Source organism: Crocuta crocuta, unplaced genomic scaffold (genome assembly GCF_008692635.1).
Source record: "Crocuta crocuta isolate KB4526 unplaced genomic scaffold, BGI_CrCroc_1.0 scaffold129, whole genome shotgun sequence".
NCBI lineage: Eukaryota > Metazoa > Chordata > Mammalia > Carnivora > Hyaenidae > Crocuta > Crocuta crocuta.
The window spans coordinates 13,582,272-13,608,791 of record NW_027551571.1 but is presented as its reverse complement, the minus strand read 5'-3'; positions in this window follow the sequence as shown (position 1 = coordinate 13,608,791).

The following is a 26,520-nucleotide window of genomic DNA, read 5'->3' as shown; positions in this document are numbered from 1 at the left end:
ATCAAGGTTGGATTAGGTCTTCAAATTCCCTTTTCAGCATTTTCTGCCCAATCAATACCTAAATAAATTTCTGTCCCCATAAATACCTCTATCCCACTCTTTCCTACTCAGTAGCCCGTAGACTCTTCCCTGGTATATGAGATGGGGTGGAAAAGCTGCAAGCTTAAGCACCAAACAGCCATGTGCTTTGGGAGAATAGTTTGTACACTTTGGCCACTGGTTGGGGGGGAAATATATGTTGAGCAGGGAGGGGAAGAGCAGGGCTCTTCTGTAAGGGCTCTAGGAGACAACAGCCTTTTCTGTTCCTTAGAGCCCATGGGAATACCAGCTAAATCACTCAACTGTACAGGAGTCTTTCAGTTTCTTGGAGTTTGGTGCATATCCTCAGAGTCAGGCTCAGTGGGGAGGCCCCCGTAAGCTACTTCGCTTTCCCTTCTCCGCAGGTGAAAATACTCCTGTGCATCCCCTACTGAGGAGAATCTCCACGTATGTCTGTTTTTCACCCAGCAGAGAGTATAGGAACTTTCTAAATTGTAATTTTTAAATACTGGGGTGCTCTTTAAAGGACCCATTAGGGGAGATATTTAGATACTCTTTCCATTGGCACCTTAGGATCCAAATTCTTGCCTGTTAAATGCAAAAGAAAAAAAATCCTAAAGAATGATTTCTTTAAAAGGACCTAACTTAAATACATCTGTGGAAACTAAGTATAATTTATTTTTAAATTAGGTTAAAAATGTTTGCAGTGTATGCCCAAACTTTTCCAGATGTTAAAACAAGTAAACACTATTAGATCAAATTTAATTTGGTTTGGTGTTTTAATCAACTTTTACCTTGATTTTCTTTTTTGCTTATAACAAGGTTTACTCGTGTGTTGGAGGTGGTCTTAAAAGTGTTAATTTTAGCTTTTCTTTACAACACAAATACACACACCAAGGCATTTTCTTATTATAAATGGAGTTAGATAAACTTTCAGTGTAGCTTTGCTTCATTAAACCAGGAAGTTTATACACCCTAACAAAAAAAATATGTATTTCCATTTCATGTTGGCATCAATGGTAGTACTGTGTATAATGTCGTTAGTACTGGTAGCTGGAAGTCTCCATGGGAGATTGATGAAAGACAGATGACAGTAAAAAGGGCATCAGAAACCAAAAATAAAAAGTGAGGTGTGGCTTTAGAAGCAAGGGCACTGTGTCCTAATGCAGAAAGTGTTTCTTGGGATGTGGCCTTGAGAGCTCAAAGCGGACTGACATTGGAGCTTCCCATGTATCATGGCAGTCGGTGGAGGAGGCTGGACGCTCAGGGAGACGTAAGAGTGTTCCCATCTTCCAGATTTGCAGGGAGGAGAGAGGAGTTATGGAATGTGTGGTGCTTTATGTTATTTTTCAAAACTAGTTTTCTAAATTGCTTTGAATGTCATGAAATGTGCTGATTAAGCTCCCGTTTTGAGGATTGAACAACACAAATCATAGTTTAGCCATGTTAAATGAGAGAGGTGGGCCAAGGTGGCAGTCAACACTTGATCCTTATTAGAGCAAGTCTTGTTTGAGTACAAGTCTTCCAGATTCTATGTGTTAACAAAGGCACATGAATGTATATGTCTAAGAGTGTATTCTAATTATGCATATCTATGTGTAATTAAAAAAATAATAAAAGGGAATGTTAAGGATTCTCATGTGCCTTTTCATGCTAAAGATAATTTTGGTTTTGCAAGTTCTATTCCTGATCTTGTTGCACAGATATGGATAATGGGTAAGAACAAGAAATCAAAGCAACCAAACCAATTTAGTTGAGTTACTTTGGGAAGGGCTAAGACGCATTTCCAGAAGAGAATAGATTGTAAAGGTGTGAGGAGGTAGGCAAGAATAACAAGGTCCAGCTCAGGACAAAATTTGGAAAAGTTTGGTGGTCCATTTTGAAAGAGAAGAAAGACTAAAACACATGCTAGGATGAGAAAGACTTCTGGGTATAGATAGCAAAGGGAAGTATAAATAATTCTGTAGCATTTGATGAATAGGTTTGGAAAAGCCTCACTCAATGTTCTCAGTGAACCCCAGTAACCAAGCATATTCTTCCTTCTTCTCATAAAGCCCTTTTCTTTCTGTGTTTTCCTTATGGCACAGTTAATCAGTCCTCAGTTTTGAAGTATCTTTTCTTGAACTCTCAGAAACTCTACTAGATTGTACACTCATAAAAATCTGTAAAAACTTCTCATCCCCATCAACTAGGATTGCATTTGGCTGCATGTAACAGAGAATCATCTTCAGCAGGTTTATTTTTTCCACATAACAAAAGTCTGGAGACTGGTGCTTTGGGGTGGCATAGCTTCTCAAGAAAATACCCCTTATGGTATTTTTTCAAAATGGCTGCTTCATCTTCAGGCATCAGAAGTGTGTTCTAGGTGGAAGCAGGGTAAAGAGGGAAGGACAAAATGCATATACCAGCTGTGGTTATCTCTCTAATCAGAAAAACAAACTTCTCATACCTGACAGATTTCCTCTTAAATTCCAAACACAATTTGTGTCACCTGGTCAACCCCTATTTGCAAATGAGCCTGAGACACAAAGCATTTTATTTGTGTTTATTGTTCCCTACTTCCCCAAACAAAATTGGGGTTCTGTAAATGAGGAGGAGGAGGAGAATAAACATTCAGTAGACTATTAGTAATGTCTCCCATATGTCAAGCTTGTTACATAAAACTGGATACACACAGGGGCTGGTGGAGACATTGCCTAAGTTCTTCCCACACCCTCTTACATTTACAAATTTCTAGTCTGTGTTCCTCACTTGTTAGACTTTTCATGTCTTTCAAATTGTGCTAGATGATAGTGCTAATTTTATATGTCCTGTGTTAATTAGATCAAGCTGGAGAAGCCTGCTTTCTCCACCAACTAAGGACTTTGTGCCAAACCAAGAAAATGAGTCCTTCCTATTTTGTCAAAGCAAATAAACATGCTTTTTGTCCATAACCCAAAGTATTGACTCTATAGGTAAGAGGCTGGATTGTAGTAGAAGAGATTACTCTCATAGCAGACAAGTGGGAAAGGGTATCAGGGTCGAATCTCCTTGGGCTTCTCCAGTCATACTAAGTAACTGACAATCTGCTTTGCTAACATAGAAATGCACACAATTTTCCTCTCAATTTCTTTAGCTATGGTGGACCCTTGCCAACCTACTTACACTTTTTTAATCAGTAGAAAATGCCATTTTTCTCTTCTTGAGAAGTGGATCCTAGTCTAATTGACAGGCCTGTGCTCTGATTGACAACACTTAGAAAAACCACACAGAGTACAAACATATTTTGAAGGCATTGGGTGGGTCTGGAAACAATGAGGACCGAATAGACTGAATTTTCAGGCAGTAGAGAACACTTCAGAGCTGAAGATCAGCAGTTGCTTCGTTCCCCCCAGGGAGTAGCAATTCTCGGTGCTGGCTCATGGCTAAGGATCAGGGCACCACTGCTAAGGTGAAGAAAAACCAGAAAAGCTGTTTGTGGTTTCATGAGGCTGAAGTGAACAGGGCTGATGTCTTGATAGGCTTCAGCTATATGGCCTTTCCCCCCATAACACACTTGACGAATTTAAGACAATGTGGGAAGTTAAAAAAAAATCTTAAAGCTTCTGGATAATGTAGACTCAGATGAGCACTGGGTGTTATATGGAAACCAACTTGACAAAAAACCATTAAAAGAAAGAAGAAGAAGAAGAAAAAGGGTAAGGGGAAGGGGAAGGGGAAGGAGAAGGAGAAGAAGAAGAAGAAGAAGAAGAAGAAGAAGAAGAAGAAGAAAAGAAGAAGAAAAGAAGAAGAAGAAGAAGAAGAAGAAGAAGAAGAGGAGGAGGAGGAGGAGGGGGAGGAAGAAGAAGAGGAAGAAAGAAGAAAGAAGAAGAAGAAAAAACTAATGCAGTCTCTGGTTCTTAAAAGCAAAGACGACTAAGGAAAGTTAGCTAGAAAAGGAAACCTGCAGGAGTAGAACACTAGAAGTAGTGGTAAATTAACACTAGCACCCATAAGCTCTTTTTCCTTGGAGACTTTCATCAGTTCCGGCCCCGAGAGATGCCTGAAATCCAGGCTTGGTTTCTGGTGGAAGTCTGTTACAGAGGACAGAAAAGGAACAAAGGTTTTGGTGATCATCCACAGTTGGGGTGTCAAACTTGGAAGCCTTTTGCGCATAATTTGTCACCCCTCAATATATTTGTGAAATTTTGAAGCACAGGTTGGGGAAGAGAGCTATAGATTAACCTTTTGTCTTCCAGAGTAGAAGACAAGAAAGGATTACAAATCCATTGTAATTAAGACTGTGGCATTAGCACAAGCAAAGACACATTCAGCAGTGGAACAGAGTGGAAAATGGTCTAGAAACACTGATACATGTGGTCACCTGACGTATCACCCATTTTATTGTTCTACACAACCTTCTAAATGCATTTGGTAGGTAAAACTTGAGAATCATGTTATTCAAGAATTCTAGATGCTTGCATTTTTTTTTTAATCAAAATAGTTTCTGAGAGAAGTATGTTAAAATCCCCCTTTCTGATAGATTTTGGTAAAGTCTCCTATATAATTAAGTCATGTTGAGTTTTATATATTTTGGACAAGTTTGGATAGGAATATCATAATTGTCCATTTCTTTATCCCTCTTTGTTATACCCTGGTAGATTTTCTCAGTTCTGTCTTCCAAGGAATTATTCTTTCTTCAGAATATCCTGTCTAGCTTTTTCTAATTTTTTTATTTCAGTTCTAATTTACTAATGGTTTTTAATGTCTACCTTTAATCTTTCATAGTTTCTAATTCTTCCATGATGTTAGTTTCTCCTTTGGCTCTTTGAGAATTTTAAACATCCAGTATTTATTTTAAAGTCTTTTCCAAATACCTCAATCATCTCTATATTGTCAGGAGTAAACAGTCCCATCTGTTGCTTCTCTTCTTGACTTCCTTTCTTGGCACTGGAATCCTCTTTTCTTCATTTTTTCTCCTTTCCCATTTACTATTGGAATGATCAAATTTTCTTTATTCTACCTTGCCTCATGCTCCCTTGGGTTGGAAGTTTTATTTTACATTTTTATTTTTGAGATGGTTATACTTAAAATTTTAACATACATGATTAATTTAAAATGTCATTCATAGCAGATCTGCATCACTTCAAAACTCTGTGGGAACACTTAAGCCTCCAGCCATGTTGGAAGCTTAAGTGGTAGCGAAATTTCCCTCACATCATAAACAGCTAGAAACCTGGAAAGCATATATGAAGTAACTGTTTTCAGAACCGTATTGTGTTCCCTTAGAGAAAGAAAAGAAACAAAATGAAAACAAGGAGCATCCTGGCTTTCTCCCTGGAGACATTTTATGTCTTGAAGCATAGGAGGGAGAACCCAAACAGAACATGGTGATTTTGTTGAATTCAGGAGACACAGATGGGAGTAGTGGAAGCTGATGGAGCTGGGAATCCAATGGGCAGAATACAGTAAAGGACAAAACCATAGATAGAAGGAGTTGCAGAAATATGCACATGGGTTCTCTTGAATGTTTTCCTGGATCCTAAGCTGCATAAATAGAGGTAAGATACCATGAGGACGGACCAAGAGCAACTATTGGCGAATTGTTGGTTGAATAATTTCCAGAGCTCACACAGACAGACTTGTGAGAATTTAAGTTCCAACCAGCCAGAGTGGAGAGACCATGAGCCAATTCCTCAGCATATATTTGTTTCATGAATGATGACTTCTAATGAAGTAGCCTACATTTGTAGCTCTCATAGTTACAATGGTTCTACTATTTCTCTTTTGTTCTTGTATACTGTTAATAAAATGGTGACCACAGCTGAAAGGGCCAATTTCAAATACATCAACTTCCACTTCTGTTGTCATCCATATGTGATGGTTCCCAAGTCTTACATTTCTTCCACCTAGATTCAATTATCTATTGAACATCTTTACTTAGAATCGTCTCAAAAGGATGGAACTCATGAAATCATACAAGAATGAATTAAATTAACTATCATGTTATGTATGTAATTTACTAATTGTTTCACATATTTGTGCTTTATCTCTCTAGCTACGTGGAAAATCTTAAAGGTCAAGTATCTGTGCTGCATCCTTGCAATGTCACTTCTTGTATCTCCTTGCACAATGTTTGCTTTCTCACTTATATACCAAGGATACTTCTCAGATTTGTTTGAGGACCAAAATCTATCTATCTATCTATCTATCTATCTATCTATCTATCTATCTATCTATCTATCTATTTAATATCTATTTATTTTTGAGAGAGAGAGAGGGTGTGAGGCAGAGAGAGAGGGAGACACAGAATTGGAGGCAGGCTTCAGGCTCTGAGCTGTCAGCACAGAGCCTGATGCAGAGATTGAACTCATGAACCACAAGATCATGACCTGAGCAGAAGTCGAAGGCTTAACAGACTGAGATGCCCAGGCACCCCAGAGACCAAAATTTAAATGAACTACTATATGTTAAGTGCTTTGAAAACTGTGAAGGATTAGGCAAGTGTAGGATATTATTACATTTCTACATTTCCCAACAGCACACCCTCTCCTATCCTTCTGCATTCCCTAAAACCCAGGAGAGCACTAGGCATAGAAAGTGTGCTTAAGAAATATATGGATATATGGGGCGCCTGGGTGGCTTAGTTGGTTAGGCGTCCGACTTTCGCTTAGGTCATGATCTCACGGTTCGTGGGTTCGAGCCCCGTGTCGGGCTCTGTGCTGACTGCCAGCTCAGAGCCTGGAGCCTGTTTCAGTCTGTGACTCCCTCTCTCTCTGACCCTCCCCTGCTCATGCTGTCTCTCTCTCTCTCCTAGAAATAAAAAAAAAAAAGAAATATATGGATATATGTGTATGAGCCAGTTATAAATTATATGATGAGGCTGGAGGGATACTCTTTGAGTGTTGGTGGATCCAATTCCAACTTCAAGGGAGGGAGTTTTCCTACCCATAATACCAAGTAATTATTGAACACCAGCAGGCTGTATGAGAATTCTCAATTCTCTTAACCTTAACCACAAGTTAAGGTTTCCGTGTCCTACAAAACTGTCTTCCATCCCCACCTCAGATGCTAACAGAAGCCCCAGGCCTTTACCTTTGCTTCTGACCCATCAGCTACAGATCGGAGGTTACAATGATCTCCTCCTTACGTTTGGTTAATTTGCTAGAGAGAGCAGAACTCAGGGAAACATGTTTACCATTTATTAAAGGATATGAATCCATAGTCAGATGGAAGAGATGCATAAGGTGAGGTATAGGAAAAAGGCACAGAGCCTTCATGCCCTCTCAGAGTACACCACTTTCCCAAACCTTCACCTGTTCACCAACCAGGAAGCTCCCAAACCCAGTCCTTTTGGGTTTTTATGGAAGCTTCATTACAAAGTCATGATTTGGCAACCAACCCCCATCTTCCCCTCCCTTGGGTGAGGTACAAAAGTCACCTTTATTAACATAACAGATGACACCTTCAGAGCCCTTATCACCAGAAATTCCAAGGATTTTAGGAACTGAGAACTATAGGAAGACCAAATATATGTGAGAAATATACTTTGATCACTGGAATGCCCAAATATATATTATAAATTACAATATTGCAGACAGTAAACCAAGACTAAGAGGAACGAGCTCTACTGTCATCTGTACCACTAGCTTCCTCCGTGAGCTCAGCAATCTCCTATCTTCTTGGCATTTGTTTTTTAACCCAGGTGATCTCTAAGAATCTTTTCTGTTCTGCTAGTCCTGCTTCACAAATCTCAAAATGGGGCCCCACGTACTGCCTGCACTGCCAGATCACCATTCGCATTCCCTTGTGTGTTCTACTTTCTGTGTCCTCTCAGGTGAGGAGTGTGATTTCTCCACTGAAATCTCCACAGCAGAAGAGAAGCAAGTGTGTGATGCCCTTTGATCCCATATAAGGGGCAATGCTAGTCCTGGTCTTTCAGTCTCTATTCCTCGCAGTAGACAGCTGAGAAAGCACAGCCAATTGGCTATTTTATAAGCTGGTCAACAAGTTTCTCAACTTAGGAAGTTGCTTTTCTCGTTCTTCTCTCAACAAGGAGGGGTTGGGACCTGACCCAGGTGTGAGGTGCTGCCCACGACTACCCTTAGTGAGCACCCCTCAAGACTCCTCGTGTTTAGCTCCAGTCTTCGCATGTCCATCTAAATGGCCAGTGGCCAACTTTTCTGTCTGACTTCTGTTTGTACTCAAGGTGGAAATGAGGGTCCCACAGGCGAAAGGTCTTCCAATTCTGGGGCTGTTTCCAAAACTAAAGTTACTGTGATACCCAGATCAGCAGGACAGAGCAGTCATAGTTGTTCACTGGCCTTCCACCTCCTGGTGGCCACTAGCCAGTAGACTGTAGGGCCCCTGAAGGCTGTGTGATGAAACGTGGTCCTCATGGTCCTCTTCAACATTTTTAGACTCACCATAAAATAAACTGCCTCAGGATGTCACTTCCCTCCAGCTCCTCCCAGGACTTTCAGAGGGTACTGGTGACATACAGATGGCCCTTAAACTTTCCTCTCTCAATTGCTGTTTCTTAGCAGCTCTGCTTTGGAACTCTGCCTATGTGCTTCAAAAGTATCTTTCGCTGCTCTGTTTTTAAATTCAAAAGCTATAGAAATTTGCAAAACATTGTGGGATTTTTTTCCATTTAAAGGCAAAAAAATTTTTCATGTGTATAATTCCCGCCCCCCTTTATCTCTACCATTTTTTTCTTCTCTAAACTATTACCTGAGCTCAGGGATCTGGAATCCTTTAAAGAAGGAATGGAAATACTTTAAAGAGGAAGTAAAGTTGATGGGGTGTGGGGGGGGAGGGAGTAGGGGAAGATCACTGCGTTTAGATCTTGGCCCCAAGATGCCAGCCTCCCAAGAAGCTGGGTTCTTGGCTACCAGGTGTCCTGTACTTACATTGACCCAAGTGGGTTTGCACCCAAACTTAGAACCCCACAATAATTTAAAGCTGGCAACAGCTTCATTGCTATTCTTTATGAGAAGAAACAGAATTCTCTTTGGGAATTTAGATCTAGAAATTTGAAACGGGTACATTTCTGATGTTGATGGCAGCCTAGAGGGGGTTTGGGAAGAAAGTAAGGGGAATGACAGGTGTGCAGAGAAATGGAAATTAACTAGAGCCTCCTGAAACAGAGTTGAATGTACAGAATTAGTCAAAGGACTGAGTGATCTGGTGTGGCTGACATCCTGCAATAGTGGAAAGAGATGGTGAAGAATTAATTTTTGTAGGGACACACTACTCAGTTGTTGGCTACTTTTGTGCATTGTGTTCTTCATTGGATAAGCAAATTGTAGCCAGAAGGTGAGCCCTTTTGGAGAAGGAGGTAGATCTATTGTTTACCTGTATCCTCCTAAGCTAGACAGAGGAAATGTACTTAGACTTTGCATATGACACTCTCAATTCACTTCATGAAAAAATATTTTAATCAAAGTTAAAAAAAAATTTCCTGTTATAACCTTGTTCTAGTTCCAAACTCTGAGACTAAGGTCCCAAACTGAGACTAATGACTGAATGGGCAACTGTTTCTCCACTACCTGAGTTGTTTCATTATTGTTATGGGTGTTTTTTTAATTTAAAATGTTTTTTTTAATTTTAGAGACAGAGAGAGAGAGTGTGCAAGCCAGGGATGGGGCCAAAAGGAGGGGGGAGGGAGAAGAGAGGAGCGAGAGAGAGAGAGAGAGAGAGAGAGAGAGAGAGAGAGAATCTTAAGCAGGCTCCTTGCTCAGCACAGATCCCAGTGTGGGACTCAATCACATGCCTCTGGGATTAAACCTGAGCAAAATCAAGAGTCCAACGATTAATCAACTGAGCCTCCCAGGTGCCCCTGGTAGTTGTTGTTTTAATCTACAACTTAATCCTTGCAAAAATTTTTTTGAAAATATTTTTAAATTAAGTTATCGAAGCTAACTCCAGATGAAGTAGAAAACTTAAACAGGAACAGCACTGTAATCAATATAGAATGTTTTTTTAACAAACTACACCATCTAAAAGGAAAGTGGCCACAGGCCCAGAGTTTTTTCAAGTGAATTCTTTCAAGCCCTCAAGAATAGATTTTCTAGGGGTGCCTTGGTGGCTCAGTTAAGTGTCTGACTCTTAATTTCGGTTCAGGTCATGATCTCATGGTTCGTGGATCCAGCCCCATATCAGGCTCCATGCTGACAGTGCATAGCCTGCTTGGGATTCTCTCTCTTTTCACTCCTCCCTCTTACAATCTCTCTGTCTCTCTCAAACTCTCTCTGTATCAAAAGAAATGAACTTTAAAAAAAAAAAGAATACATTTTCTAATATCCTATCTAAACTGTTCCAAAGGATAAAAATGAAGTTCCTAATACATTTTTAAAACCGGAAAACTTCAGTACTGAAATAGAAAACAGAAAAAGAAAGCTATAGATCAACCTTACTTGTGAATATACACTCACAAACACCAAATATAATATTAGCTAATTAAATTCAGCTACATGTTAAAGGAACTACATGCTACCACCAGATTGAGTTTATTCTAGAAACAAAAGGGTGTTTCCATGTAAGAAATCAATCAATGGAATACAATTTATTATTAGGCAAAATAAGTAAAGCCACATGGTCATTTCTTGAGATGTTGAAAAAGCACTGTCACAATGTCTATTTCTATAATGATAAAAAAATCTTTTAGAAAACCTGAATAGTAGGCAATTGTTAACATGATTTTTAAAAACCTGGAAACAAGAATTAATATATTTCATTGTGAAAGCTAAAATAATACTTCTTAAATGTATAATGACTACTCTGTCTTCATTACTAAGGCTTTTAAATCATAGCCAGATAGGGGATCGAGTGTCTTCTTCCATGTACTTTATCAATGTTTTTGTTGTTATTTTCATCTCTTTCTACTTTCATGAAAACTCTGTTTGAGTTGAATTGATGTTATTGCACTAAATGTAATAGATTAATTTGGGGGAAGAATGGAAATATTTATGATAAGATCTTCCTAAGAACGGACTTGGTCTATTTTTCCATTTATCTAGGAAGCATTGTAATTTTCCACAAATTTCATAAACATGTACTGTTAGATCTATTCATGAATAGTTTGTAATTTTATTGCTATTTTCTTTTATTTTAAGCAATAACAGCAGAAGCTTTATTTATTTATTTATTTATTTTGAGAGAGCATAAGCAAGGGAGGGCCAGAGAGAGGGGGCTAGAGGATCCAAAGTGGGCTCTTGCTGACAGCAGTGAACCTGATGTGGGGCTTGAATTCATGAATCATGAGATCATGACCTGAGATTAAGTCAGATGTTCAGCTGACTAAGCCACACAGGTGCCCCTATTGCTATTTTAAATGGGATATTTTTTTACTGTTACATTTTAACTAGACATTGTTAGTTTCTAAGACTGTATTAGTCTGCTACGGCTGCCATAACAAAATACCACATACTAGGTAGTTTAAACAACAGAAATTTATTTTCTTATAGTTTTGGAGGTAGAAGTCCAAGTGCAATGGGTTGTTGTGGTTGATTTCTTCTGAGACCTCTCTCCTTGGCTTGTAGATGGCCATCTTGCACTGTGTCCTAACATGGTCTTTGCTCTGTGCATGAATATCCCTGGTATTCTCTTTATGTGTGTTCTAATCTCCTGTGAGGACACCAGGCATGTTGGCGTAGAGTCTATTTTAACAGGCTCATTTTAACTTAATGACATCTTTAAAGGTTCTGTCTTCAAACACAGTCACATTCTGGGTTATTAGAGGTTAGGGCTTCATTGTATAAATATGGGGTGGGGGGATACATTTCAATTATAACAGTACTTTCTAGGAGCAGAGGGGAAGATTTACACCTAATAACTATTATACAAACATGGGATCAGACCACAACAAAGACAATTATTTATTTCTGAATGTTAATCTTTCTTATTAAAACTAATAGTTTATAAAATATTAGCATTTTATTTTTTAACATTTTTTTAATATTTATTTATTCTTGGGAGACAAAGAGACAGAGTGCAAGCATGTGAAGGGCAGAGAGGGAGACACAGAATCTGAAGCAGGCTCCAGGTTCTAAGCTGTCAGCACAGAGCCTGACGTGGGGCTTGAACCCACAAAGCACGGAATCATGACCTGGGCCAAAGTCGGACGCTAAACCTACTGAGCCACCCAGGTGCCCCAATATTAGTATTTTAAAATGGACCTGCACATTTTCTGAAAATAACATTTCCTCTCATCCTTTTTGCTTACTATTCCTTATGTATGAACTTTTCTGCCCTTATTGCATTGGCTGCACTTTCCAAGGGCAATGCAATGATGAATAGAGCCAGTGAATGTAATCATCTTGGTATTTTCTTTGACTTAACAAGGGCACTTCCAGAGTATTACATTAAATGTGTTCCTTGTCGTTTGGAATAGATTCTATTTATCAAGTTAATACAGTTACCTTCCTTTCTTAGTGTAACCAGGTTATTGAACAGGCTGGATTCAGCACTACACTGGCAGAAATAAATTTTCTTCCCCCCACCCCCAATCAATCGTGATTAACTTAGCTCTGCTGAATGGTTCTTTCCTGGTTGGGATAAAAGCATAGACAGGTTTCCTAGTCTTGCCAGTTGTCTTAGGTCATAAAATGTTCTCCAGCTACTTTAAGGTTATAAATGGTCAAGTCTAGTTTAATAATAAAACTCCAAACTTTAATCCAACTTAAAATTTCCCTGCTGCACATGGGGCACATCTCAGTCTGTGAGCTCCACAGTGTGAGAAAGAGGCATGGCTGTTTCCTCACTATTTCTTCACTATTCCTTTTCTCAGACTCACCACTGATATTTGGGCCTTTCCAGGATTGGCCTGAAGTGGGAGAAACAAGCTAGGAGGTCTTCTTTGACTGTGATTGATAACCTCTGGATATGGTGGACATTGAAAAGCTGACTTTACTTTCCTGGGGTGCTTTTGTAGTTCTTTGAAGTGACACTCTGCATGGGTTTCTTGTATTTAGATCTTTTCAGTCAGGCAAAGCCTTTACCACCCAGTCTTTTATGACTCTACCCTCAGGCTGTTGGTTTCCAGTGGTCCAATACTCACTAGGGAAATCCTCATCTCTTCCATCAGCCTTTTAGACAGGGTTCCTTTTAGGATGGTCCATACTTGGTTCCCTTCTGTGGGACGTTATGATGGCCCATGAGACACACCCCCTCGTTCTTACTCTACCAACTGAGCCAGACAGTCGCTCCTTCCAGGTGCTCTTTCGAAGGTCTTCTCATTTGGTTTGAGGTGGAGATGAGCATCTTCTTCCTCTCCCTGATGCCTGCATATCAGATTGCATGGTACAGCTGTCTGAGTTTTCATCCTTCTCAAAAGGACAGAAAAGGAATTTGACCATCCCTTTTCCAAGTCCATCAGTGGTGAATTGAGCAACTTGCTTTTAGAATGTGAAGATAACTTAAAATTTATTGCTTTGTTCTAAGTTTTTGGGGCTTCAATCCTAATCCAGAGACAGCAGGAAAGATTTGATGTAACATTGTGTTATGCTAACACTTTTTCTGTTTAATATGAATGAACAATAAACTTTTAAGTGATTATCTTTATTTACTGAGATGACTATGTAATTTTTGTCTTTAATTATTTAATGGAGTTATTTATATCAGTATATTTTGTAATGCTACACCATCCTTGTATTCATGGGGAAAACTCTACTTGTTCATGTGTTATTTTTGCATATTGCTTCATTTAACTTTTTAATATTTAATTCAGAGCCATTATGATCATATTTATAAGTTAGATAGTCTATAATTTCATTATCTTTTACTATTCTTATCAGATTTTTGTATCGTGGTTATGCTAGTCTCAAAAAAAGATCTTGGGGATAGATCTTCCTTTTTCTATATTCTGAAATAGTTTGTCTAATAATTATTTTTCTTAAATATTTGGTGGTCTTACAAAGTAGCCTCGGTTGTATGTCTCTATGGAAGAGGTATTTCTGACTACTGACTCAATTTCTTTTCATTTTTTTTTTTTGGCAGTTATCAGTCTATTGAAGTTTTATTGTGTCTTTAATAAATTCTTTTCATTCATATTTCTTCCAGAAAGTTGTCCACTTAATCTGCTTTCAAATTAATGGTACAAAGTTATTCCCAGAAATTTCCAAGATTACTTATATCTCCCTTGAATCTCTACAAATGTTCCACTTTTTGTTCTTAATATAATTGTTTGTTTTCTGTTTCTTTTTTATTCTATTTTGTTAGAAATGTGCCATTTTTCTGTCTTCTAGAAATGAATGCATTTTCTGTAGATCATTTCTGTTATACTGAATTTACTTTCTATTTGTTAAGTTCTTATTTTTTAAAATTTCTGGTTTGTTGGAGTTTTCTGCTCTTTCTATTGCTTTTTTTGAGTACCTATAATTTTTATTTTATATTTTTGTTTTTTAATAAATCACTTGAATGTCTAAATTTCCTTCTAAGTACACCTTTGCTGCAAACCACAAGTTTTGATACGGTGTGCTTTTTAGTTACTCAATTGTAAATATTTCATTATTTAGGCCATTATTTTCCACTTAAATCCATGAATGATTTAGGAATGTATTTTAATTTTAACTCACATAAATTTTAAGATTATTTTTTAAACTTTTTTAATGTTTATTTATTTTTGAGAGCGAGAGAGAGTAGGCAGGGTAGGGGCAGAGAGAAAGGGAGATACATAATCTGAAGCAGGCTCTAGGCTATTCACTATCAGCACAGAGCCCGACGTGGGATTTGAACTCACAAACTGTTGAGATCATGACCTGAACAGAAGCCCAATGCTTAACCGACTGAGCCACCCAGGCATCCCTAAAATTATTATTATTTAAAAAAATTTTAAGTGTTTTTTTTTTAATTTATTTCTGAGACAGAGAGAAAGACAGCATGAGCAGGGGAGGGTCAGAGAGAGAGGGAGACACAGAATCTGAAGCAGGCTCCAGACTCTGAGCTAGCTGTCAGCACAGAACCTGATGCGGGGCTCAAACCCACAACCTGTTGAGATCATGACCTGAGCTGAAGTCAGATGCTTAACCGACTGAGCCACCCAGGCGCCCTCCTAAAATTATTTTTAAATGTCATTTTCACATTGAACAGAATTGTGATTAGACAGTGTGATCCATTATGATCTCAAGTTTTTATTGTATTTTGAATCTTTTTGGCTCAATATGTGGTCAATCTTTATAAATGTTTCAAGTGTACATGAAAATAATGTCTATATTTGTTACTGCACAGGATTCTGTATGCACCTGTCAGATCACATTTTTAACTTTATTGTTCACATTTTCTGTGTTCTCCCTAATTTTCTATCTGGTAGGTAGATACAAGCCTGGGTCTGAGAGAGTTGTAGACCAGTCTGGGTCTGAGAGAGGTATATTAAAACAGCCACTCTGATTGGGTGATGAGTATGTAGGAGGGCACTTGTTGTGATGAGTGTTATATGTAAGTGATGAATTACTAAATTCTACTCTGAAACTAATATTACACTATATGTTAATTGACTAGAATTTAAATAAAAACTTGAAACAAACAAAAAATAAAACAGCCATGTTTAACAATTTGATATTGATGTGCCTTAATATGGGCTTCCTTGGGTTTATGATTTTTTAAAGTTTCATTTAGCATTTTGTTTCTGCAAATTCATCAAGTTTGTATGTTATACTGTTTGATTCTATCTAAAAGATCCCTCAGGCCTTTTCTTTTTAAATGTTTTTCTTTCTGTTCTTCACCTTGGATAATTTCTCTTACTCTTTCTTCAAGTTTACTTATTTATATTTTTGCCACATCTTTTCAGCCATTAAATTCATCTTTATTTCTGAAATTGTGTTTTTCAGATCTAGAATTTCCTTTTATGTTCCTATTTATATTCTATGATTTCTTATTTCTCTGCTGAGATTATTAGTCATGAAAATTTGCCCTTTTACTTCACTAAGCATACTTAAAATGACTTTAAAATCCTTTGTTAGTTTGTTAGTTCTAACATCTGGTTTATCTCAAAATAGGACTCAGTTGATTTTCTTTCTAGAATGTGCTCCGTTTTCTTTTTCTTTTATGTTAGATTTTAAATATGATGCTTATATCTGAGTGGCATGCAACTTTGGGATTATGTGAAAGTAGGACATATTTATAGCTTCTATCCTGGGTTCCCCTAAAGCTCTGCCTTCCTGGGGAAGATGGTGTGAGAAACATCATAGGCTATTATTCTCTCCCCTCTAGGGAGCTAACTCATGTCAATTACATATGCTTATGATGTGACTCAACTGTGTGTGTGTAGTTATAACTTTTAAAAAACCATTTGTGTGTTGCTGTCATCATTGAGGATTACATAGTACTTTCTAGCATTTACATCACAACCAACCTTAAGGTAAAATACATTTCCCAAATGTCAAAAAGTTGGCCTCAAAGGAACCTAAGAGACTATCTTTAAAATCATGATGTTCATATACAAAGGCAGATTTGCTTTCAATTTTTGGAAATTCAGCTTATGACATTCAACTTCTAAATGTCAATTATGCATCAAAGAGGTGAAGCCAAAATCAGTTTCACTTGCAGAGGATACTGCCAAATACTTACTGTCTTATCAAACTGAATAGAAGAAAATAATGCACTCATATCAATTTGCTGCTTTTGTGATTTATCTAGAGGGCATACTTGTGATACTTCAATACAGGATTCTTGAGGTGACAATTTTTGGCAGAAGATGCTATTTCTATGGGGTGCCTGTGTGGCTCAGTCAGTTAAGCATCTGGCTTTGGCTCAGGTCATGATCTCACAGTTCATGGGTTTGAGCCCCATGTCGGGCTCTGTGCTGACAGCTAGCTCAGAGCCTGGAGCCTGTTTCAGATTCTGTGTCGGCCTCTCTCTCTGACTCTCCCCTGCTCATGCTGTCTCTCTCTCAGAAATAAATAAAAACATTAAAGGAAATTTAGAATCTCTTATTTCCTTAGAAAAATATTGATAATTATCTAAGTTGGATGATAATTATAGAGAATCCATTATACTAATTCTTTGTACTTTTGCTCAGGTTTGAAAATTTTCATAATATGAAGTTAAAAAATGACTTATTTGTGGTTAAGAAATGGAAGCTCCTATTAAAAATTCCAATGAATTTCTATAGGGAAATGATTCTTAGTAAAATGGTTCAGAACATAGCATTTTGGGCATAAGTATGAGCCTTGGAGACTGCCAAATTTGGATTCTGACTTTGTGTCACTTTGGGAAAATTAATTAACCTCTCTGTCTGTTCCTTGGTTTCCCCTTTCTCTTTCTCTTCCCCTTCCCTTTCATTTTCTTTTCCTCTCCTCTTTCTCATAGAAGTACCAAAGAGCCCTCAATAGTTACTGGATGAAGCACTAGATATGACATTAGATAGCCTGAGTTCAATTGTGACTCTAGTTTTGTCAGTCCCAATGTGTGAACTTGGCAGCTGGGGCTAGTTTCCTATCTGTATAAAGAAAGGCTTGGATTGAATGATGTCTAAATCTCTTCTCTGGAATACAGATGTTGAGTCTCTATGAGGGCAACCAGTGACACCCTTCTTCCATATCTGGATTCAAAATGAAGCAAAAGAATCAAGAAAACAAATGAACAAAAGAATCAGTGGCTATAGAAACAAAACATTGCCTGTAATAAAGACTAAGTGGAAAGATATGATTTGGTGTGAGAAAGATCCTTTGGGTTTGCTAATGATTTACCCATCTAGTCACAGGTGGTGCTCGATCAGAGCATCCTCTCCATTTCTTTGAGGAGCAGCAGAGAACATGTTGTGCCATTTGACTGCATTCTGTCCAAAAAAAGGGTAAGCAGAAGTATATGTGGGTCGGCCAGGAAGTCTTCAAGACACAGAGCGATACACCTTTTCCTTCCTGCCTCTGCTGTCCTGGGATGAGCTTATGATGTTTGGGGTTTTGAAGCCATTATATACTATAAAGCTTTTCATAATATCTTTTTATTATTCTTTTTAATAACTTGGGATCTGTAGTAATATCTCTTTTCATTTCTGATTGAGTATTTGCATTTTCTCTTTTTCAGATCAATACTGCATAGATTTTCTTCAATTTTATCAATCTTTTCAAAAGACTCAATTTCTTGATTTGTTGATTTTCTTCACTGTTATTTTCTATTTCATTGATTTCTTCTTCTTATTTATTATTACAGTATTTATATTTTGGAGGGATTAAATTTTTTTAAGTTTATTTTGAGAGAGAGAGAGAGGACACACAGACATGTGCAAGAAGGAGAGGGACAGAGAGGGAGAGAGAGAGAGAGAGAGAGACCCAAGCAGGGTCTGCGCCACCAGCCAGCACAGGACGTGATGCAGGGCTCAAACTCATGAACCATGAGATCATGTCCTGAGCCAAAACCGAGTCTGATGCTCAACCAACTGAGCCACCCAGGTGCCCCTGGGGGATTAAATGTGTTCATCGTTTTCTATCTTCTTGAGGTGAAATTTTCAATCATTAATTGTAAGCCTTTCTTCCTTTCTAACCCATGCATGAAAGCTATAAATGTTTCTCATCACTACCATCAGTGCCTCCCATAAATTTGAATGTATTATATTTTCAACATATTGTGCCAAAATATTTCCTAGTCTTCTTTGTGACTTTTTATTCAACACATGGACTATTTAGAGTTGTGCTAATTATGTTCTAAACATCTGTGTGCTTTCTAGATTTCTTTTGTTGTTAATTTCTAGTTTAATTTCAGTGTCAGAGAGCATACTGTGTATTTCCTGGTGAGACTTGCATAGTTTGGAGAATGTCTCCTTTGTAGTTCTTGAGCTCAGTGTTCTATAAATGTAATTTAGGTCATATTGATTAATGATGTTTTTCAAATCTTCTGTATCCTCACTTATTTTTATGGACATATTCTGCCATTTACTTAGGTATGTTTACATCTGAAATTATGATTGCAAATGTTCTTTTTTTATTCTGGCAGTTTTGTTTTGTATATTTTGAAGACATATATTACATAAATATATATCTAGAATAGTTACGTCTCTGTTATAAATTGACTCATTTTATCATTACGGGGGAAGAAAAACCACTTGTAGCTCTACTAATGCTTCTTGCCTTTAAATAATCTCAGTCATGCCAGCTTTCTTTCAACTAATGTCTGCACAGGGTATCTTTTTCCATTCTTTTATGTCCAACCCAGGTATATTCTTACATCTAAAGTATATTTCCTATAAACAGTATATGGTTGAGAGCCTTTTAGATTTTTATTCAGTATGACAATATTGGTATTAAATTGGCCTATTTAATAAGTTTACTTAAAATTTTTAAAAATTTTATGAGAGAGAGAGAATGTGGGGGGGGAGCAGATGGGGGGCAGAGGATCCAAAGCAGGTTCTGTGCAGACAGCAGAGAGCCTGATGCAGGTCTCAAGCCAATGAACTGTTAGATCATGACTTGAACCAAGTCGGATGCTTAACTGACTGAACCACCCAGGGGCCCCTATACATTTATTTTTAAAGCCACAAAACACTGTAACAATTATGTTGCAACATTAAGAGTTGAGAGATTTTTTATTTATACTCATCTGTATCTCTTCTGGACCTTCTCACCTGCTTCTTTACATTCTTTGCTGCCTTGTGGGATCATTTTCCTTTTGCTGTAAGAGCTTTCTTTAATGTCTTATACTGCAGGTCTACTGGCAGGAAGTTTTGTTAATTTCTGTTTGCCTGAAAATATCTGATTTCTCATTTATTTTTGAAGGATTTTTCATGCTCAGTTGAATTATAGGTTGGCAGTCTTTTAGCTCTTTAAACATATTGTTTCACTGTCCACTGACTTCTCTAGTTTTTGCCCAAAGGTCTACTATAATTTGTATCATTGCTCCTTAAGGGTAATCTGTCTTTTTATCCTCCCCTTTGATGGCTTTTATAATTTTCTCTGTATCTTTGGTTTCCAACAGTTTCTTCTGTGGATTAACATCCTGTATCAGTTATGTAAAATAATTGGCCATTATCCTTTTTACTCTATCCCCAATCTCCTCTCTTTCAGGCATTCCAATTACTCACATGGTAGACCATTTGGCTGTGTTCTACGCATCTCTCAAGCTTGATTTTGTATTTTTTTATTTTTAATTCATTTTTTCCTCTGTATTTAAATTTTGGTAATTTCTATTGACCTGTCTTTGAGTTTATTAATTCTATCCTCTCCTCAATCAGGTATGCTCTGAAGTTCTTCTAGTGAGATCAGATGATCATAATATCAGATGATCAGATAATAAACATGTTCCAAGTTTACAATGTCCATTTTGGTTCCCTTTATATATTTTAATTCATGATCTATTGAAATTCTCTGATTTTCTTTTATTTTTGTCAATCTTTTCTTCTCATTTATTTAGCATATTTATAGTAATTATTTTTCAAATCCATCTCCATTAATTCCAACAAGTGAGTCATCTGTGGGTAGGCTTCTGTTGTCTACTTTTCCCTTGATTATTAGTCACATTTTTATCTATCATTTTTTTACCCTTCATATCTCTCAACTTTTAATTACATTTTGGACATGTGCATGAAAGAACCATGGATACTGAGTTAATGTTATTTTGTCTCAGAGAGGGCTTACCCATTCTTTGTTTGGAAGTCAGAGTGAGGGACTGATTATCTCCATTCAGTTAACAATTGAACTTAGGCTGGGTTGGAGTTTTAATTAGAATCAATTCATTTTTCATTTCAAATTTCATGAGTGTTAGAAATGTCAGAATTTATTTCAGCTGTCTCCCAGAATTTTGGAGCATAAGCTTCAAGATGCAATAGGAAATCTTATTCTGTTTTTTCGGTCCAGTACATCAGGCTTCCTCATTAGCCTAGCACTTAGTTTCATGCAGGAAAGTGGCTCTATTTTTGAAATTTAAAATCTCAGATTCTAATTCACCCTTCCAGCCCATACAGGAATGAGAAGCTCTGCTGATTTCTCTTTTTTTCCTGTAGAATTCTGCTGCCTATCAAGCACAATCTTCACCCTGTGCTCAGACTCCGTAAATTCCCCTAAGGTGGAAAACATCTGCCAATCTCTTCTCACCTAGGAAACCCTCACGGGAATTTAATTTTTGTAAACCTTCTTGCTTTCACAGCTCTCTTGTGTTTTTAAGAATATTATTTTTTAAAATATAATTTGTTGTCAAATTGGCTTCCGTACAACACCTGTTGGGATGAGCACTGGGTGTTGTATGGAAGAATATTATTTTTGTGATTTATCAATTCTCCTTGCTTTTATGAGGTAATGATCTATCACTACTTTCTATATTCTAGCCTTAATGTGCAGGACCCCTGTCTTACATTTTAAAGTGACTTTGAGAATGGAAATCATCTGATGAGCTTGGGAAATTTGTAAGTGTGTTAGGCAAAATAATGTCCCCCCAACCCCTAAACATACTCATATCCTTGCAACCTGTGTAGAAATTACCTTACATGGCAAAGGAGATTTTCCAGATGTGATTTAGTACCTTGGGAATTATCCTAGATTATTTGAGTGGGTCCAGTGTAATCATAAGGGTCCTTAAATATAGAAGGGGAAGGCAGGAGAGATCAGAAACATTAGGAGTAATCAACTCACCACTGCTGGCCTTGAAAATAGAGGAAAAGGGCCTTGAGCTGAGAAATGCAGATGGCCTCTGGAAGCCGGAAAAGGCAGGGAAATGAAATCTTCCCTAGAGCCTTCAGAAAATAACACAGCCCTGGGATAAAACCTTGATTTTATCCCAATGAAACCTCATTGGACTTCTTACCTATGGAACTATAGGTAATAATTGTATTGCTTTATGCCACAAAGTTTTTGAATTTGTTAAGTCAGCAATAGGAATCTACTACAGTAAGGTAAGAGCCTAGGACTCTGATGACAGTTTCCCTGTACTGCCTAACGCTGAACTTCTTTTATAAGAGTGAGAAATAATCCTTCAATCTTTTTGAGCCACTGGCATTTTAGAGCACTCGATGTCAAGCAACCGAAGCTAATCCTAACTAAACAGTGGCCTCCTTTTTAATCCATCCCCCCTGCATTACTGATTCCACAGGTATCCTCTGAGACTTATCATCTCCATTCAAACGTTCTCAAAAATTTTCCTCTCCATACACTATCTCATACTAATTGCAATTTTGTCTCTTCAACTTATAACACTTCACCTATTATTCAATTGTAACATGACCTCCAAAGTACTGAATACTTTACTTTCTCCCATCTATAGGTCTCTCCTTTCATGACTTCCCTTTCTNCCCAATCGTTTATTTTTGCTCTTGATTCCCTTGCTTTTGGGGATGCCAACACAAACTTCTTAATCATCTTCACAATATCCTGATTTCTTTTTTTGCATCATTCTCTTTATCTATTCTTGCTGGCAAAGCCTCTACCACTGTTAAGTCCAAACATCGCTGTTTGATCTGGGACTCCAGCTGGAGAGAAACATCACAGCGTAACAGAGTGTGGAGTGTGTGTGTGTGTGTGTGTTCATTACTGTGGTCCAGACCTGCATGTATATTTGCCACGTTGGCATCTTCATGTTGGTGTCTCCAAGTACTCCTACTCAAAGTGCCCTAAATTGAGTTTGAAATCTTTAGCCCACATACCTGCTCCTCTGCCACCATTTCCTAGTTTAGTAAATGGTACAACCATCCATTTAGCTGTTTGTCTAGAAACCTAGGAGTTACCTTGACACCTTCCTTTTCCTCCATAACTAACCAATGTACCAAACGCTGAGGAGTCTGCTTTCTAATGATTTTTCACATGCATCCATGTGTCTCCTCCATAATGCAAACCCTTTAGCCAAACTTCTCTCATCCTTTACCCATGTTTCTGCATAATCTACTAATTCCTATCTCCGTGTCCACTCGTGCCACTCAGCTGCAACCACTGCTTACCCAGAACTCTGGTGGTTTTCTTTGGCTTTATAAATAATCATAAAAGATGAAGAAAATCAGACAGAATAATAAAATAAAAACCATATAGATGTACTTAGGTGTATATGTGTGTGTCACTTTGAAATGATTCCGAAAAAAAATTGCAAACATCATGACATTTTATCTCTAAATAGTTCAGCACACATGTCAAGAAAAATAAGAATAGGCTCCTACATAACCTCAACACTATTTCTATACCTAAGACAATAAAAAATAATACCGTACTATAATTTAGTAAATAGTCCATAGTAAAATTTCCAATATCTTTTCTAAAATTTCTTTTATTGCCATTCCTTATGAAGCCAGGAACAAATCGAGTATCATTCTTTGCGTTGATTATTGAATCTTTCTCAAGACTCAATATTGAGGATTTTTAAAAATCTTCTCCCGTCCCCACCCCCCACATACACCTTTTTTGTAACAGTGAATTTCTAGGGGAAATAGGCCAGTTGTATAGTGTAATGTTCCATGTTCTAGACTTGCCTCTTTCCTCGTGTTGATTAGGGGACTTTTTAAAAAGCAAATTTGATCTGTAACACTCTTGCTTTAGTAGTTCCCATTTGCTCTTAAGACAAAGTCCATAAAACGTGGTGAGGTTAGCAGAACCCATGGTGGCCTGGCCTGGGCTCCCCACCCCTACACCTCATACTTCGTCTGCTCCACTCTCTTCCCATTTATTCTTTTTCAAACCCTCTGGCCCCCTCTCTTTTTTGCAAATACACTTATCTCCTTCCACTCTCAGGACACCCAGCATCCTTTCACTGTCTGGTAAGCTCTTTTACCTCCTCATTGCCTGCTTGGATCCTATTCATATTTCAGGTCCCAAACTGAGCATAAGTCTTTAGACAAGTCCTTTTTGACACACCAAACTGGGATATACCTCCCTTTGTGTATCTTCTCAAAGATCTCAAAAGTTTCCCTCCAAGGCACCTAGCACAGTTTCATTTAATTAGTTGTTACCAATGATTTCACATCTATCTCCATTACTGGACTAAATAATGTGAGAATAGGCGCCATTTCTTTCTTGTTACCTTTGTTATCCCCAATACTCATCACAGAGTCTCGTTCATAGTAGCTAATCAAAGAGCAGAGGGTGCCTGTGTGGCCCAGTTAAGCATCCAACTTTGGCTCAGGTAGGGATCTCATGGTTTGTGAGTTCAAGCCCCTTACTGGACACTGCAGCCTGCTTGGGATTCTCACACTCTTCTCCCACCATGCCCCTCCCCTTCCTGTGCTTTCTCTCTCTCTCTCAAAATAAATAAATAAACATCTTAAAAATGTTTTGAATGAGTTTCTTTCTCTGTGCCTAAATTACTTTGTCTACAAGATGTGAATAATAATAATGCTTGCCCTACAGGCTTTTAAGCAGTGAACAAGAATAAACCCTATAAAGCCTCTAACATAAAACCTAGAAAATATAAAGAAGCCAGGAAATACAAATTCATGGTAATGAATTTAGTAATTCTGAAAAATGGCATTTTTCAGAATTACCAAAGGTTGTATATATAGAGATCACATGCCATTTGTTTATGAGAAATTTATAATTTAATAGAATGTACACAATCTTTAAAAAATGTTTTTTCTTTTAAGTTTGTTTATTTATTCTGAGAGAGAGAGAGTATATGAATGGGGCCTGAACTCATGAACCATGAGGTCATGACCTGAACCAAAACCAAGAGTGGGATGCTTAACTGACTGAGTCATCCAGGCACCCCCACATCTTTTAAACAAAGTAGCTGTTCAACAAAAATGGGCATTTCAATTTCTTTTGTTTGATGAACTCAATTGTCATACAATGCTTCTTTAGTCAGTATTTCAGAAGAAAACCCTGTTGTTTGTGTTAGGAGAATAAGATAGAGACAAGGAAGTAGGACATGGTTTGCTATTGCATAGTTTAATTAATTTGTCTATTTATTTGATTGCCAGGATTATTATATTCATGGCAATTCATCAATGAATGTATTCATTGATTATTTTAACATGAAATTGACTTATCTCTTGGAGAAGAATAACACATTTCAAACATAATTTTGCACTGTGCCAAAATCTCTTTTAAATTTGAACGCTCAGGGACAAATTAGTGACTTCTGAAGATAGACGTGCTCCATTGCACACCATTGCTTCCCTTGATTTCCCTCTCCTCAGATCAGGGAATTTTGTAGGTAGCCTGATGGCATTGCTTGGCACCAGGGCACAGAATCCCAAGCACATGCAACAGTTAAAAACCAACCCCCATTGAAGATTTCATTGCCTCAACTCCATTTGTAATGTAAATCCTTCAGAGGTGCTTTCTATTCTTAGAAGAAAAGTCACCCCCGGGAGGGTGCGTCACCTTCGCAATCAGCACCCCTCTTAGCTCCTAATGTGGAACATATGGTGGTTGAAGAGGTTACAGAGGTACAGAAATGTCACTACAGAATTTCTCTATGTTCACATGGATCCTCTGTCACGTGATTGTTTGTTTTACAGCCCATACCTATAATGGGCTAAGCGGGGACTATTTATATCAGTTAACAATGAGTGCCTTTAATTAGTATTTCATGCAACTGGAACATGTTAAGAAAGCTGACACAAATCTGGCTGGGGTGGGAGATTCCATGTGAATTTCATTATGGAATTGCTAAGGTGCTTCAGCTTCACAGGTTTCTTCAGCTGCCATAAATGCTCTGACAGGTCAGCATGTATGAAAATGACAAGCCATCACATTGGGTCTCACTCAGCTGATGGACATGTGGAACTTGTCTACTTTATACCCAAGCCCCAAATTCCTCATGAGAGCCTATGCAAGGACCTGCACAGGCATGCAGATAACATGTTACAGAGCCATGCAAACCTTGGGAAAGAATGCTGGAAAAAAGAAAGAATGAGCAAAGCCTTTGCGGTACAAGTGCTTAGTGTTAAGTGAGAGGTTGGCAGTTGGATAAAGTATTTTTGTTAACCATTTGCAAATGGCTTCATCTTCCCTATTCTCATTTTTAGACACTTTCATTGATTCAAAGACACCTCATCAACATCCTGGATGCACTAAAGCAAAACTGGGTTTAGTAGACAATGAAGACATAGTCACATGTCTAGACCTATAAGAAAGCGTCTCCAATTAAAATATTGAAGAAGAGAGCCATGTCAGCAAGCTTCCCTTTAATTCCTTTGAAAAGGAATCCCCATCTACACCTACAATAGAGATTGGCGGGCCATTCTAAACAAACTCTGAGCAACTCCCTCTGATGTGCCCTCTCTCCCTTTTAGGATTTTGTGAGGTATGCACAGTATATTCAATCTGTCATCTTGGTTTACAGAACTAGACAACATTTTCACATGTTGATCTCAACTTCAGAAAGAATGCTAATTGTTTTGTCAAACCAAAATGAATTTTTAAACAGTGAAGTTATATGTGTGTGTGTGTGTGTGTGTGTATGCATACACATACATATATATATGATTTATGAGTTGGTGGAAAAACAATTCTGTTTTTTTGACAGTGTGGTCAGTGTTACTCACAGAAGTTAGTAATATGCTTTACAGTGTTTTCTGTGAAACCTTTAAAGTACTGTTTGTGGCAGTTTATGGAATTTCTCTTGTGGGTATATCTTGCCGTCTGACGCTGCATATGTAGGCCAGGGTGTCTTTGC